Source organism: Thamnophis elegans, chromosome Z (assembly GCF_009769535.1).
Source record: "Thamnophis elegans isolate rThaEle1 chromosome Z, rThaEle1.pri, whole genome shotgun sequence".
NCBI classification, from domain to species: Eukaryota; Metazoa; Chordata; class Lepidosauria; order Squamata; family Colubridae; genus Thamnophis; species Thamnophis elegans.
In genome coordinates this window covers 16,680,420-16,697,160 of record NC_045558.1, presented here as the reverse complement: position 1 = coordinate 16,697,160, position 16,741 = coordinate 16,680,420, and positions in this window count along the sequence as shown.

Genomic DNA, 16,741 nt, shown 5'->3' with positions numbered 1-16,741 from the left:
CAAATGGGTGAATCGTCATTATTCTAAATGTGTTAGAAAAATCTTGTTTGTTGTGACATTTTCCATTAACCAACAGCTATCCTACCTAGATGCCATGCACATTTTCAGAAAATGCATACACATAAAAAATAAAATGCTTGCTTGATGGTTAAGCTGTCATGGCTCAGCCTAAGAAAATCTAGCTTTGCAAATATACTTCCTAATAAAATACAAATAGGCTAAATGTATTTATTATTATTATTTTTTTTGAAAAAAGCACATGAATTTAAACAACTTGAAATGAATACTTTAGCTTTATGGGCTGTAACTTTAGCGCCACAGAATTCCAAGAAGGTCAGTCGTATATACCACATGTTTGTGAAAGATCGTGCGTTGCCATGGAGACCACAGAACCCTCTATGTAGTATAATCAGCAAACTCCTGTAAATACAGATTGGATAAAAAAAGATTTTAGCCTAAATCATGCATCCTATTTTTATTTATTTTTAAAATCAGATCAAATGATTTTCCTATAATCAGTGTTTCTGAATCAGCAGGCTGTACTATGTTCTTAAGACATTCCATCCTCTTTGGTTGACAGTAGTTTTGAGCTTCTTTTGATTTATTTGGAGGAGGGATTAAACATAGCCAACATCCACATATCAATTAAGTATGTGATCATGAGTTCTCCAGGACAGGTTAGGTAATATTTGACTTATGACCATAATAAAGCACAAAATTATTTTTACTAAGTTAAACAGTTGTTTAACACATTGTCATTGCAAACTTTAGCTTTTTTTGTTTTTAATTCCTATCCACAGACACCTCTAGGTTGAGTTTATATAACATCGTAAGCAACAAAGCATGGTAATGTTAGAAAAAAATAACAGACTTGGAAAGGACTTTGGAGGTCTTCTAGTCCAACCCCCTCCTTAGGCAGAAAAACCTACACCACTTCAGACAAATGGATATCCAACATCATCTTAAAAACATCCAGTGTTGGAGCATTCACAACTTCTGAAGGCAAGTTGTTCCATTTATTAATTGTTCTAACTGTCAGGAAATCTATCCTTAGTTCTAAGTTGCTTCTCTCCTTGATTAGTTTCCACCCATTGCTTCTTGTCCTGTCCTCTGGTGCTTTGGAGAATAGCTGCACTCTTTGTAGCAGCTCTTGAGATATTGGAACAGTGCTATCATGTCTCCCCAAGTCCTTCTTTTCATTAAATTAGACATACCCAGTTCCTGCAACTGTTCTTTATATGTTTTAGCCTCCAGTCCCATAATTATCTTTGTTTCTCTTCTCTGCACTCTTTCTAGAGTCTCAAAATATTTTTTACATTGTGGCATGAAATACTCTCCTTTGTGTTAATACACCCAGCTGCTAAAGTCAAAGAATTATTTGATGTAATAGAAAAACTATCTCACCATCTCCCTATACCAGTGAAGATGCACGTAATACATGCATATTGAAGATAACTTGCCGCAATGTTTTGGGTGAATGGCCAATGTTCACCAACATCCAACCATAACTTTGATCCCTGCTTGCATTAGTAAAGAAACTGAGAAAACACACACACACACATATATATATATATATATAGGTCTCTAGTTATTCGCGTTTTCTCCCGAGTAAAATTGGAGATGTCTTGGCGACGTTTCGATGACGTCTCATTCATCATCTTCAGGCTTGTTTGCTTGGCTTCGTGCTTCCAGGAGCAAAGCCTGGAAGCACCAAGCCGAGCAAACAAGCCTGAAGATGACGAATGAGACTTCGTCGAAACATCGGCAAGACATCTCCAATTTTACGCGGGAGAAAACCCGAATAACTAGAGACCTACATACTAACACCCGCGAAAACCTCAGAAAAGATAGATAGATACATCCATATCACCATTTTATCTATCATCTTCAGAACTGTGACTGGTGGTGATGGGTAAGATAGAGCAACTTGCAAAATGTGATGGAAACATGGTAGCCCCATTGTTCAGTTGTGTTTTCCAGACTGTTTTTGCCCCCCGCCCCTGAGGCTTAACAATAGCCTCCAGAGCCTGGGGAGGTAAAAAAAACGGACTTGCGGAAGTTCTGGAAGTCCAGATATAGATCCATTTCCGGTCTCCAGAGGGCCTTTGCAGCCTGGGAAAGGCTATTTTTGCCCTCCCTGGGGCTTGAGGAAAGCCTCCAGAACCTGGGGAGGGTAAAAACGGCCCCATGCCATTGTGCAGAAGACCAAATAGGCCATGCCCTCCATGGCCATGCCCACCCAACAACTGGGCAGAGAACAAGTTGCTATTTTTTTTCAGTCATACCCCTGGTCCTAGGAATGACAGCCAAGTCACTATAGTGCATTAGTCTTTTTGTTCTCCTTCTTGCGGTAACTATCTTTCTCCTTATAATTTTCTGCCCTTCCTTCGCAACCTCAAGAAAGCTGTTATGGGCATCTTCCTTCATTTTACCCCCACCAGACTAAAGTACTAGGTGAGATGGGTTGAGGGATAGTGATTATCCTCCAAATCACTCTGTGATTTTCCACATCTGAGGGTGGATTAGGCCTTCATGGTCCTAATCCATTTCCTTAGCTACTATACCACATTGGTTCAACTACACAAAGAAAGAACTTGTTTTGGGGAGCCACAGCAAATATTTAACTGTTGAGATGGTGGTGATGATGGACAGATTATAAACCTTGATGGGTTACATTCTATTCCATCATTTGCACTTCACCCATTGACGTTTGTCCTGTTCTATTTCAGTTTACAATTGATGCATTAATAGCATTAAAAAAAAGCCAAAAATGAAGTCTATATAATAAGAAGAAAAGCAAAAAGTTACTTCAGGGAATGAGAAACTGAATGCAATATATAAAAGCAGAAGTGAACAGACATAATATAGCTGCGTTATTAACAGGGAAATTTATACAAAGGAACTAAAAAGTTGAAAAGAATGGCCACTGCCCCACTGAAGGAGGAAGAGCCTCATTTAATTTAGAAAGACACGGAGATATAACCAGGAAGGAAAGGAAGGAAGCAAAGCTGAAATAGGCTATGATCTGAGTAGTTGTAATAATTGGTCAATTAAGCAGGAAGAAAAATTTCTCCAGGGAGCAATGACAGCAATAGTTTTGATACTTGAAACATCAAAGTTTAAGTACCTTCACTGACAAAAAAAAGTAGTCTAGTTTAAAAAAAGGCACAAAAATCAGACAGCTATAATGAAAAAGAGATTTTCATTTTAGAGGGATAGAATCAAGGGAATTTCAAACAGAGGGATAGAATGAAGATCACGTGAAGTGTTAATGCAACTTTATAGTGCCTTGGTAAGGCCACACTTGGAATGCTGCATCCAGTTTTGGTCGCCACAGTGTAAAAAAGACATGGAGACTCTAGAAAGAGTGCAGAGAAGAGGAACAAAAATGATTAGGGAACTGGAGGTTAAAAACATATGAAGAACGGTTGCAGGAACTGTGTATGTCTAGTTCAATGAAACAAAGGACTAGGGGAAACATGATGCAGTGTTCCAATATCTCAGGGGCTGCCACAAAGAAGAAGGAGACAAACTATTCTCCAAAGCATCTGAGGGCAGGATAAGAAGCAACTGAAGGAAACTAATCAAGGAGAAAAGCAACTTAAAACTGAGGAGAAATTTTATGACAGTTAGAAGAATTAATCAGTGGAACAACTTGCCTCCAGAAGTTGTGAATGCTCCAGCACTGGAAGGTTTTTAGAAGTTGTTGGATAGCCATTTGTCTGAAGTGGCGTGGGTTTTCCTGCCTAAGCAAAAGGTTGGATTAGAAGATTTCCAAGGTCCCTTCCACCTCTGTTATCTATTCTATTCTATTCTATTCTATTCTATTCTATTCTATTCTATTCTATTCTATTCTATTCTATTCTATTCTATTCTATTCTATCCCATCCCATCCCATCCCATCCTACTCTACTCTACTCTACTCTACTCTACTCTACTCTACTCTACTCTACTCTACTCTATTCTACTCTCCTCTATTCTATTCTATTCTATTCTATTCTATTTATATGTATAGTGAACACACTTCCTTGTTTGAGAAAATAATAATAATTGAACATAAGAAACAATTGACCAAATATTAGATAGCTGGAAAATGTTGTCTGTAGTTGGCTGGCTGTCTAGGTATGATGTTTGCCTAGTGTTGAAATATTATCACAAGAGTCCAGGCACAGACGGCATATGACCTTCCAGCTGGTGCTGAATCACTTTTCAGCAGCTGTAGGGAAGATGGCTTAAAGCAAGGAATGCTGAGCATTGTACTTTAGCAAATCTAGGCCAAGAGCTGCCTTCTTGTATAATAAATATTTCTTGAAAGTATTTCACAGTCAGGGTGCCATCAGTGAGTAGGCCAGTGTTTTTGGGTCATGACACCATGCAGATATGAGACAATAAATGGAAGGTCACCAGAAAGTGTCTTTCTCACTTTTCTTCCTGAACAGGCCTGCAAAATACACTACTAATTTTACTTTACTTTACTTTTTAATATGGTATGGTATGGTATGGTATGGTATGGTATGGTATGGTATGGTATGGTATGGTATGGTATGGTATGGTATGGTATAATAACATAGCATAGCATAGCATAGCATAATTTTATAATATATATCAATTGATTACTATATTAATTTTTATTATTGTATTATTTTTTATTTTATTTTTTTCAGTTTCAAATAGTTGCTTATCTTAATCAAGAGACTTCATTTGCAAAGAACCATTCCAGAACCCTGGTATTTGAAGCCTAGTTCTTTTTCTTAATGCAGCAGATATAATTATATGTGGAGGGCACAAATATTCTGTGCAAAATTCTGCTTTTGTTTATGCTCTTATGTTCCATTGCAATTGTCCAAAGGGTGAATTGCAATGGAGCATAAGTGAGGGGAAAATAAAATGGGTTGCATGTGTCTACCTTGGGAGAGAATAGTTTACAGCCTGCCAATGTTTTGCAAAGTGCAACAGTTTAAGAAAAGCTGACCTAAGGCAACAAAAGTCTCCCCCCCACACTCTGACCTTGGGGAATGATGGTGACTATCTTCAAAGTGAAAGCAAGATTTCACAATTTATGCAAAGTAAGCAAGACGATTCCTTCCTTATGGAAAAACATGATTTTTAAAGATGACTTGCTTACTGTCAATAAACTTGGTTTTATTTTATAATGTTTTAAGTATTATTATTTTAATAGATTAACTTTTTAAAAAGTTCTTAATTAAAACATTGTTTGTTTGTTTGTGTGTGTATATGTGTATGTGTGTGTGTGTGTGCGCGCACGCACGCACGCACGCATATGTGTCTGTGTGTGTCTGGGTCTGTGCCTGTGTATATCTCTGGAACACCTCAAACAATTTCAACCAAACTTGGTACACAGATGACTTATTCTCTAAAAAAAATACTGTGTGGGTAACACACTCCTAATACCCTTCTGGGGGGTTGTTCTGTTAAGATACAGCCTGTTGTACTGGCTTCTACTGTACAGTGCAGTGGAGTTAACATGGTAAAAGCTTCACAGTACTCCACAAGGTGGCTCCTTCTGGTAAGGGGGAAAATCCAATATTAGAAATAATGTTTGGTCCAGACATTTTCCCCCTATAAATAAATACCTGGCCAACACCCTGTTATCAGCTAGTTGTTAATAAAGATTAAGAGCCACTTTTATTTAATGATTAATGTACTAGCCTAGAAACTGAGAGACTTTGAGTTTAGTCACATCTTAGTTATGAAGGTTGACTAAGAGACTTTGGGAAGTCATTCAGCTCAACATACCTCATGGGGTTGTTGTAATTATGGGGAAAATAAGAGAAAGATTGTGCATTAGGCAATTTTTTTTTAAAAAGGTAAGGTAAAAATCTAAAAAATAAATGAATAAATAAATAACAACTAGAAGATATGTTGAAACACAGCCAAAATGATAACATTGCTAATATAACAAAATATACAGAATAGCAATTAATTGTATGATATATCAAGAAATTAGAGATATACATATAAAGTATTAAGAAAGCACTAACATAACCTTTTAACATATTATTAAACAGATAATAAGATAGCCACAAAAAACATCTATATTCCATCTTTTCCATTTTAGTAGAGTAAATATTATTTCAGTACAATAATATTTATATACTATACAAAATTCCTTAATGGTTAGTTATTTAGACATCTTATAATAGTAATTACAGAGAAATTGATATTTTCTATTCATATTAATGTTCCAAAGGTTATAATTATTTATATTTTCTTCAAATAAAATAGAATAAAATAGAATTCTTTATTGGCCAAGTGTGATTAGACACACAAGGAATTTGTTTTTGGTGCATATGCTCTCAGTGTGTATAAAAGAAAAGATACATTTGTCAAGAATCATAAGGTACAACACTTAATGATAGTCATAGGGTATAAATATGCAATCAAATCATATTAGTAAAAAAAATCAATATAAATCCTAAGGATACAAGCACAAAGTTACAGTCATACAATCATAGATGGGAGGAGAAGGGTGATAGGAATTATGAGATAATTAATAGTAGCGCAGACTTAGTAAATAGTTTGGCATGCTGAGGGAATTATTTGTTCAGCAGTGATGGCATTTGGGGAAAAAAACTATTCTTGTTAGATAAAAAGATAAATTAGATAGAAACATTCAACTATTCAATATAAATGGTGCATTTATTTTTTGCCCAACCATAATGCCAATAATATCATTAGCTTTATGCATTGGGGGGAAAGCAGAGGTGGGTTGCTCCTGGTTTGGTCTCAATTGGGTGAACCAATAGTAGCGACAGTGGGAGACTCTGCCCACCTTTCTGGACACTTCTGCACATGTGCAGAAGCTTTTGTGCACATGCAAAAGTGTTGTGTATGCCTGAACCAGTAGTAAAAATATTGGCAACCCACTACTGGAGCATAGCTCACATATTTAATAATTTTATGGTTCACACAATCCTAGAGGAATGTGTATGGAGATTCTCAGTCATCCAGGACATGGTTGTCTCAAAGGTGCTTTTGAAAAGGCAACTAGGCTTTCTTAGTTTTTTTTTCTTGAAAAGTAATCAGATGTTCCTGAGGGTACAGATCAGTGGTGGGATTCAGCCAGTTCGCACCACTTCAGGACAACCGGTTGGTAACTTTCTAAGCAGTTTGGTGAACTGGTTGTTGGAAGAAATCATTAGGGCAGAGAACCAGTTGTTAAATTATTTGAATCCCACCACTGGTACAGATTCAGCCACCAAGTGGCCTCAATGACTTTCAGAGAGTTACCATAATCACTGACCTTATCTGGCTAACAGCCAGATAACTACAAAGAATATAAATCCTACCATTCCCCACCAAGAAGAATCTGAAGAAGCTTCTTGGCTGAAAAAGTGAAATGTTTTCAAGGAAGGAAAAAAAAATAAGGAAGTTCAGTTGTCTTTTGAAAAGCACCTTTGGGATAGCCTGGAAAAGCCCTTTACCATCCTGCCATGTCTTGCACTGGGAGGTAGACATCTAATAAACTTTTGTGCTAAAGAATTACTACTGTTCTGTACGAAAAGACATATTCTTTGACTTTAATGGTAATGTTTATGGCAATCTGCACACCTTTTGTACATGTGCTGAACTTATTATGATTTATTCATTAGATTTGCATTTCCTTCAGAAGCGCGTGGGAATATATAGCACTTCCCGTTGGGATCGACTGTATTGAGATAGTAACTGAATTTATGCAAGGTGCTTAACTCGGCTACTACATTAATCCTTTCTCTTTCAATTTACACAATATGTTGAACCATAAACAAACCAAATGCACAAGATTTATGCATAAACATACATGCAAAAGAGTGTGAAAATTAACTGAGCCTGACATGTACTAATTTAGGGACTAGATCTCCAAGTGGCCTAATCACATATTTTGTATGAACAGAGCTGTTGTGATTGACCCAAGGTCTTTCAGTGTCCTTCGTGGCTGAAGTTAGACTTGCTTATACTCACAGTTGTAGTCCAACACTGTGACCAATACATCACCATAAGCCTCTTGGTTGCAGCACATCTATTATGAACTTTGACACTTCTGCCAATGAGTTAGTCTCAAGAGAGCCAAGATCTCTATACAACAATTACAGAAAATTGCCTTGGCAAGCATCTTATCTCTCATCTGTTAAAGCACCTTACTGCCCTTTGGGAGATTAAAATAAAATAACCTTGTGCAGCCTGATGACCCACAACCTACTTGGAGGAATCCTTCAAGCTTCATTACTGGGAATGCCAATGTAGCCATGGCAAAACAAAAAGCCACATGGAATGGGAGTGTTTTACATCAAGCATAACAACCGAGAAATTGGCTTAGCCTCTTCTTATCAAATTCCAGAAAAATGCATCAGTGTCTCTTGAGTAGAATTTGATGTGGCAGGCTCTGTACTCTAGCAAGTTGTAGCAGGAAGATCATAATTACTTGCATTTTCTAACAGAATTTTAAGTCCAGGCCAACTCATAGTTTGTAGTGGTAGAGAGGTCCATTGTTCCTTATCTCTTTCTTCCCCACCCCCAACTTCCATCATCAAATATAAATTAGGGAGGATATTCAGGCAACATATTGTGTAGTGACCAGGCAATTTTCTCCATAGACAGCCATTGGGGCATTCTCACTGTAATATTTGTGAAGGAACAGTGAGATAATGTACCCCGTTTCTTCACTGGTGACTTACAAAATCTTTATAGCATCATCCAGACATCAGGAATATCATATAAAGCTTATCTGCATTACATTGTTTTGGCACTCCAATGGTTTAATGACTGAAGAAGACATCATTAATTGCTGGTGTGACAATGACGTTAGAGGGTGATCAGTGGATAATTGATAAGTTATCTTCACACAGTTAGCCAAACATATTAGATATCATGATGTGGTTATATGGGTAGTATGTTGAAAGTGACTAGGGTCTTATCATAATCTTATCTGTGCCAGCTCAAAAAGCTCAGGCTGCCCAAGGAGCTGCTTATTCAGTTCTACAAAGGAATTATTGAGTCTGTCATCTGCACCTCTATGACTAACTGATTTGGCTCTGCAACCAAACAAGACAGAAACAGACTTCAATAGATAATTAGAACTGCAGGGGGAAAAAACCAATGGCTACCATTGAGGACCAGTATAGTGCATGAGTCAAAAAGAGGGCTATGAAAATAACTACTACACATCCTGGGCATATTTTTTTTCAACCTCAAAACAATGCTATAGGCCATTGCACACCAGAACAACTAGACATAAGGACTTGAGCACAAAGCACCTGAGGGTAGAAAAAAGAAGCAATTGGTGGAAGCTAATCAAGGAGAGAAGCAACTGAGGAGAAATTTCATGACAGTTAGAACAATTAATAAACGGAACAACTTGCCTCCAGAAGTTGTAAATGTTCCAACACTGGAAGTTTTTAAGAAGAAATTAGATAACCATTTTTCTCAAGTTGTGTAGTGCTTTTTTCCCTAAGCAGGTGGATGGACTAGTAGACCTCCAAAGTCCCTTCCAACTCTATTATTCTAAACAAGGACAGTTTTTCCCCTATGCCATCACTCTACTAAAAAGCTAATTCCCACAACACTGTCAAACTATTTACTAAGACTGTATTACTATTCTTCTTCTCATCCTTCCTATTACCTATCTCCTTTTCCACTTATGATTATAACTTTGTTGCTTGTATCTTTATGATTTATATTGTTTTATTTAGTTTCCTAGTATGATTTATGTTGATTATTTATTTAGTATTCTATCATTAAGTGTTGCATCTTATGATGAATGTATTTTTATGATGACTATGATCATGATTTATCACTAATAGCTTTTATGTACATTGAGAGCTTATGTACCAAAGACAAATTCCTTGTGTGTCCAATCATACTTGACCAATAAGGAATTCTATTCTACTCTACTCTAATGGTAGGAGTGGCCTTGGAGAAAACTATTGTAATAAACAATAAGTTCTGTTCTCATATGTGCATCTATCATTATCTTCCTATTTTTACTATATTATCCTATTATTCAACTATACCATTTTATAGTTATATCACTCAACAGCAACCTAGCCTAGAAACCTAGAAACTTTCAAAGTAGCCAGATATTATCTAATCCACTTCAGTTTATTGGTGTGACAAAGTATTCTGATAGATATGACAGATCTCCCATCTATACTGTTTAAATGATCTTCAAAAGCTCTTCTACTCAACAAGCATTTTAAAAAAGCTTGTTGAGAACAATGAGATGGACCCTTCGATGTGAAGGCAGACATTCCTCTTCATTAGAGGAAGAGTCTTGTTACACTATAAAAACTTTTAGGAAAATTCAATCATGTTTCTAAAAAGAATTTTAAATATACTGACTCCACAAATTTTAAAATATTCATTTCAGCTTGGCTGTTTTTCATTTGGTTGTGATCCAAATATATAAACACTAATGAAATTTCCAAATTATCTAGTCCAGAAAGTGATTCGGAAATTCAGTAATAATGTAATACAGAACCATAAATCTTTAATTTTGTAGAGCAGCTCTACAGATAATTAGCCATCCTTGTATCTTGCTGTCTTTATAGCTTGGAGATCAAAATAATTATACTATATGGAACTCAAAACTCTGATTATACAGATTTATTTATTTATTATGCCACCTTTATTATTTTTGTAAATACTGTAAGCAAAGCAACCAGTATACTTCTTTCCCCTATCTTCCCACCTGTGAGGTGGCTTGGGCTGAAGGGAGAGTAACTGGCTCAAAGTCACCCAGTTGGCTTTCATGCCTAAGGCAGAACTAGATCTAAATCAGTCCCCTTGTTTCTAGCCTGGTGCCTTAATCACTAAGCCAACTAGATTTACTGATCTTATATACCAGTATAAAATCATTCTAATGGATAATGAACTGTCTTCAGACCACTTATCACAGATGAGGTTTTGCAAAATGGGATGAAACTGGGAAAAAATGTATCTCGAGCTCCCAAACTTTGAAAGAAGAAGAACATGTGCTATTATATACTAGATCTGAAGGATATTTTTTTTCTTATTTAACTATGTTTTGCCTCCTGTAGATTTCTAGCACCTAAAGGTATTGCTGCAAAAGATAAAGACATATGTTCCATGTCCCTCTGTTCTTGATGCTAGCTTGGATAACGAGGAGGAATGGACTCTGGGGACTTTGGAGAAAGGTTCAGAGGAGGGTCAGAAAAAATGCTGTGGTCTCTAAACAGAGAATGACCAAAGGGAAAGGAGAGGACAGGAATATTGGAGGGGCCATCATGGGAACAACTGGATGAAGACCTACTGGAGAGCAAAGGGGAGAGATGAAGCTGCAGCTGGAGGGCTCTGAGACCCATTCAGAAACATGGGATGGAGAAGGATTATAGCTGCAGTTGGTCAGCAGGGATGAGCAGGAATGTCTCCTCCACTGGATCTCAGGATCCACAGAGGGAGGTACAATAGAGGTCACTGATGCTACTTTTGGGGAGGCAGTCAGTCTTGCCACTCTTAATTAGTTCCATTGGTAGGTGCCTACTTAGTTGGAGGAGTAGAGCAACATGATGTTGGAAACATTGCCCATTTTCTCTGATGTGTGCGTCTTCCAGCTCTATGACTCTCTTTCTTGTGACTTCAGTCTTGTGCTTTATGTGGTTGCATAACTAGTTTGGACTTCTTTGGATCTGCTTCTTGGACTTTAAATTTGTACCTTGATTTGGATTCATCATGTTTGGATTCTGGACCATACCTATATTTTGGACTCTGTGTGTGTGAACTTGTGCCTTTGCCTGTGGAGTTTCCAACTCTCTGGCTAGGCTGAGCAGCCTTGGACTCAGTGACTAGGTGTGAATAGGACCCAGCGTACACTGCAAGGAGCTTTTGGTGTCTCAATAAAGTCTTTAAAACTCTCTGTGAGTTTGTGCATGTGGATTGGATCACGACAGTCCCGTTCAATCTAAGGAACACCACATGGGGACATACCAGAATAAAGCAGTGGCAAATTGCTGATGCCAAAAAAACTTCATGGATATAAATATTTGACTAATAATTGAACTTTGACTGACAACCAAAGAAAAATTCAAATGATGATGATTACAACTTTGTGAAGCAGAGGAAAAATTCTGAAAGTAGGCAATAACCAACTTGGGAACGTGAAGATCCTTTTTAGTGCAGTAAATGAACTATTCTACTGCCCTTACAACATAAAAAACCCCAAAGTTCCACAATGCTGAAACTATCAATTACATTATCAATATTTCCCCCAAATCCTTGATCTCTGTCAATCATTAAATAATTTTCCAATTTTTTTTCTCCACATCTTGCAAGAGTTTATGCCTTACACTTTTTTTAGGCTGGATTAGACTAGAAGTTAGGCTGATTTAGACTAGATCATTCAGATAATCCTGGATGTTTAAAGTCTCCATTTTTTTTCCAATAGAAAAGTTATTCTATCACTGGATTGTTTGTTTTGTATGATTCCATAATATACTGATGTGGTGAAAATTACAGTCATGGCATAATCCAATTTTGCATATTTCTCCTTTCTCCCCCATTCCCAAGTAAGCATCTGTCCTTACTTCTCCTTTGTCCTAAGGTGACCCTCCACACTAGAATGTCTACTCCAGTAAGCTACATTTGGCAAAGCTAGTTGCTTCCTGGTTGTGGCAGAGGAAGTAATATTATGTTGCACACATCATCCACATTTCTTTGAAGTTGTTAATGAATCTGGTAAAAAGGAAACTCTAGTAGAAAAAAAAGAATTTGGGGCTTTCCTTCCTTCTCTTTCAGTTCTTGGCATCGTTTTCACTATGGGTTTGTGAAGGAACGTGAATTACTCTGCTGAGTTTCATTTGCATGTAATTACTGAAAATGCCACTTTGGCTGGGAGCTTGCACAGAGTGAGGCTGTTGTCTGTGCTTTGAGAACAAATAGACAGAATGGTACAAATTTGAAGACACGAAATGTTCATTGTCAGCATCCTTTGCTATTAAGCAAGATTTTTTTTCTGGCTTAATAAGCTCTAAAATGCATTAAAAAAAGAGGGGAAGAGATCTTTAAAATTGTGTTCAAAACTATCCCTTCAGTCCACCAATGAGTCTTGATCATTTGTCAAATTAGAAAATGCTTTATTGGGGTTTGCTGGAATTTCAGCAGTGGCTTATTGGCTTGCAAGTGAAGATTGAATTGCAAGTGAATTCCTTTGGTCCTTTGATTAGAAGCCGCACAAGAACCCAAAATTGTGTTCTTATTGTGAATGTGAAGAAACACTTCTGAAAAGGCTGCTAAAAAAAAAAAAGTGAGGTCTCCGCAGGGGTGGCCTAAAAAATCAAGATGTGCAAAAGACTTATCATCATGCAATAGAAGTGGTGAAGCTTTCATTGCATGGTCAAATCTAATCTTCCCCAATCTAATGTATGACCAGATGTAATCCCAGATGTGAAATATGTAAATAGAAACATGTTGTCATCTTGGGTTCCTTAGCTGATCCTTATTAAGGCTTGCTTTGCTTTCTAACAAAGGGAGATATTTAAACAGAAGAACCAGATTCTTTTAAACTTAATGTACAATGTTTTTTTTCTCAAAACAGACCTTCTCAAAGCCCAGTTTTAAAATCTGAAAGAGACCTGGAGGGAGAATGTCCATTTGGTTTTCCATTTCTGAACTTCTTCTCACTGCATCTTATGCCAAGGTCATTTTTTTTAAAAAAAATATAGCAGTGTGAGAGGAAATTTGAAATTCTGAAATAATCCTAGAGAGTTATTGCCTTCAACAAACAAAATTGATCCAATGGATCATTTAAAATACTGAATTATATTCAAGATATGATCCCCTCTATGTGTGTGGCCTGAGCAATCCTCTCTCCCGCACAAAATCATGGTGGGCTTTGAGTTTTGACTGATATTTCTTATAAAATCTTCCCAGATATTTCCAGATGTGCTGGGATTGTCAATTCCCAGAATGCACCCTCCCAACATAAGTGGAGAGCTTTGTGTAAATTAAGATAATTGTTCAGAGCAACAATTCCAAGCTTGGTGCTTTATGTTAGCCAGTGTATTTTATACTTTCTTTTATTTTGAACTTACAATATTCCAGGCCTACTACAGGACAAGGAAATTGGGTCAGCCATATATTAGGGTAAGGTTTCTGCAGAGCTGAAGAGATTGCATTTTTGTCTCTGTCCCTCCTCCTCCTCCTCCTCCTCCTCCTCTCCTCCTCCTCCTCCAGCTGAGCTTGGTTCTTGAATGCTACATAAATATTGCTTTGTCTTTTTTTCAAAACAGTATGGAAGTATTTTGTCATTCTAGGATCAACTTCCTAGTCTAGCTACTCCCTTGATAGTCTTCCAACCAAATACTAACTAGGTTCAATTTGAAAACAAAGCACAAAGTTGTAGTCATCCATCATTTTAAATTTTCTAAGTAATTCCTGGAAGTTGCCTCAGCCTGTATAGACATGATCAGACACACACCTACAGGTAGGGAATCTTCCATGTATGAAGGGAGCTATTATAGGTCAGATTGAGACACCCAGACTTCATGTTAGAAACGCCAGCATTAGGGGGTTTCCAAATGAGTTTGAAGAATTTACTCATGCATGGTTCAGGATGATGGTTTTGTTGAAGAACAAAGGAAGATAGCTATTTCTCCCACATCTGGAGCTTACAGGAAAATATTCAGAGAATGTCAAAGAAGCAAAGATTGAACTTGCAGTCAGGACTTTTAAGACAAATGGGACATTTGCCATATGGATTATCCCCGCTTGAAAAATTTGCTATGCACAATGTGAGCCTTGAATGCCAGAGGCTGTTGACAGTTGAAGATGAGCCACACAAACTGTAGGAGAGTATCCATAGTTCTATTGTATGCCTTGTGACACCACATCACTTCATTCAACTCAAATGACTGGAATGCAATTGAACACAGAGTAATATGAGTCAAAAGTTTCACCAAAACTTCAAATGGTCTGATTCAATTTTTTTAAAAGAAAGTGAACTGATTTGCAATATATTTATATTTGTGTAATTTATTTATTCAAGTTGGAGGAAAAGAAACGATCTTGAAATAAAATTAACTGTTATTTTAAGAATCTAAGAGGAAGCCTGTAGAATCAAAGGAAAAATCTGTAATTAGTGGTGATTTATCTAAGAAATTCACAAGCAAAGGAAGAAAACAGTCTCAATTTCCTGTTATTATGCTCTAGTAATTGATCATTCAATCATGAGAATGAACATTATCATGGCTAATAGCCACCAATATGCCTCTGTGAAATAAAGGATCTTTTGAGGTGCCCACTCTGGAGCACATACTCTGATATTTAATATAAGACAGATTAGGAGAGATTTCTCTTCAGAAGCCAACATTCAATAGAGCTATACAATTGTAGTGAAATACCACCTTTCAATATTGAGCTTATAATAACTTACATAATTTAAACAACTTGAGTTACTCCTTTCCAGACACTCATCTCTGTTTTTGAAAAACTACATAATGGAAGTGATAGTACTTGCAGCTTCATCTAGGAGTGTAAGATAGACCAGACTTGGAATCCAATTTATGTAGGTCAATAGTACTTTTATTATAAAGCTATGGTAACAGAAACTTACAAGTATCCCCCTTCCCTCTCTTTTTCTTCACAAGACCTAGGGAGGGCCTTGCCTAAGAAGCTATCTTAGAATAATGCTCTCTTCTGGACTGAGGTTACAGTTTCATTCTGAACTCACTTCTCTTTTGTCTTGATAGTGAGTCTTTCTCCTGATCCACAAAGCCATTCCTCTTTCTTAATATCAGGATACCAATCAGTGGTGGGATTCCAAACCTTTTCCTACCGGTTCTATGAGACAGTGATTTGCGCGTATGCACTCAGCACTCCAACACCGCCCTCAGTGTCAGTGCTGGTGGCCTGAGCTGTTTTTTACCTCAGCTGAGGCGCGGAAATCTGCTCTGCTGTGCAAATCAGCTGAACCAAAAAACAAGGGAATATAAGACAGGGAACGACGACGGCAGGAAGGCAGGGAAAACCAGAGGTGGTATTAGCAATAGCAATAGCAATAGCAATAGCAGTTAGACTTATATACCTCTTCATAGGGCTTTCAGCCCTCTCTAAGCGGTTTACAGAGTCAGCATATTGCCCCCACAGTCTGGGTCTTCATTTCACCCACCTCGGAAGGATGGAAGGTGAGTCAACCTTGAGCAGGTGAGATTTGAACTGCTGAACTGCAGATAACAGTCAGCTGAAGTGGCCTGCAGTACTGCGCCCTAACCACTGCGCCACCTCGGCTCTATTTGCCAGTTCTCTGAAGTATTACTGCAAAAGGCATTTAGGTGTTAAGAGATGGATGAAGAGGTATGAAGTAACCTGTCCTTGTCTGAAGAGACTATTTAGAGATTCAATCTCCATTCCTGAGAATGTAGGCTCAGAAGCTACCTTTAAAGCAAAACTCAGGGATAAAGTCTGCACAGACATTTTAGCAATTCTTTAGTTAAGGAGTTGAAAAGGAATGGCACCACAAACATACAGAGTTCCAACTGACTTTGTGGATTCAGTTCTTCATAGGAGAGAGAGGGGGGGGGGTTATCTACAGTATGCACTAATTGTTGTTTCTTCCTGCCTGTAGGTTTCATAAACAATACCCATTAAGTTTCCAGCATTTGCTCTTTTCCAAGTCAGAATCACATCCAAAACTGACAGAGAGGTCTGTTCCAGGGGTGAAATTCATTTTTTTTTTACTACAGGTTATGTGGGAATGGCTTGGTGGAGGAAGAATACTGAAAACTCCCAC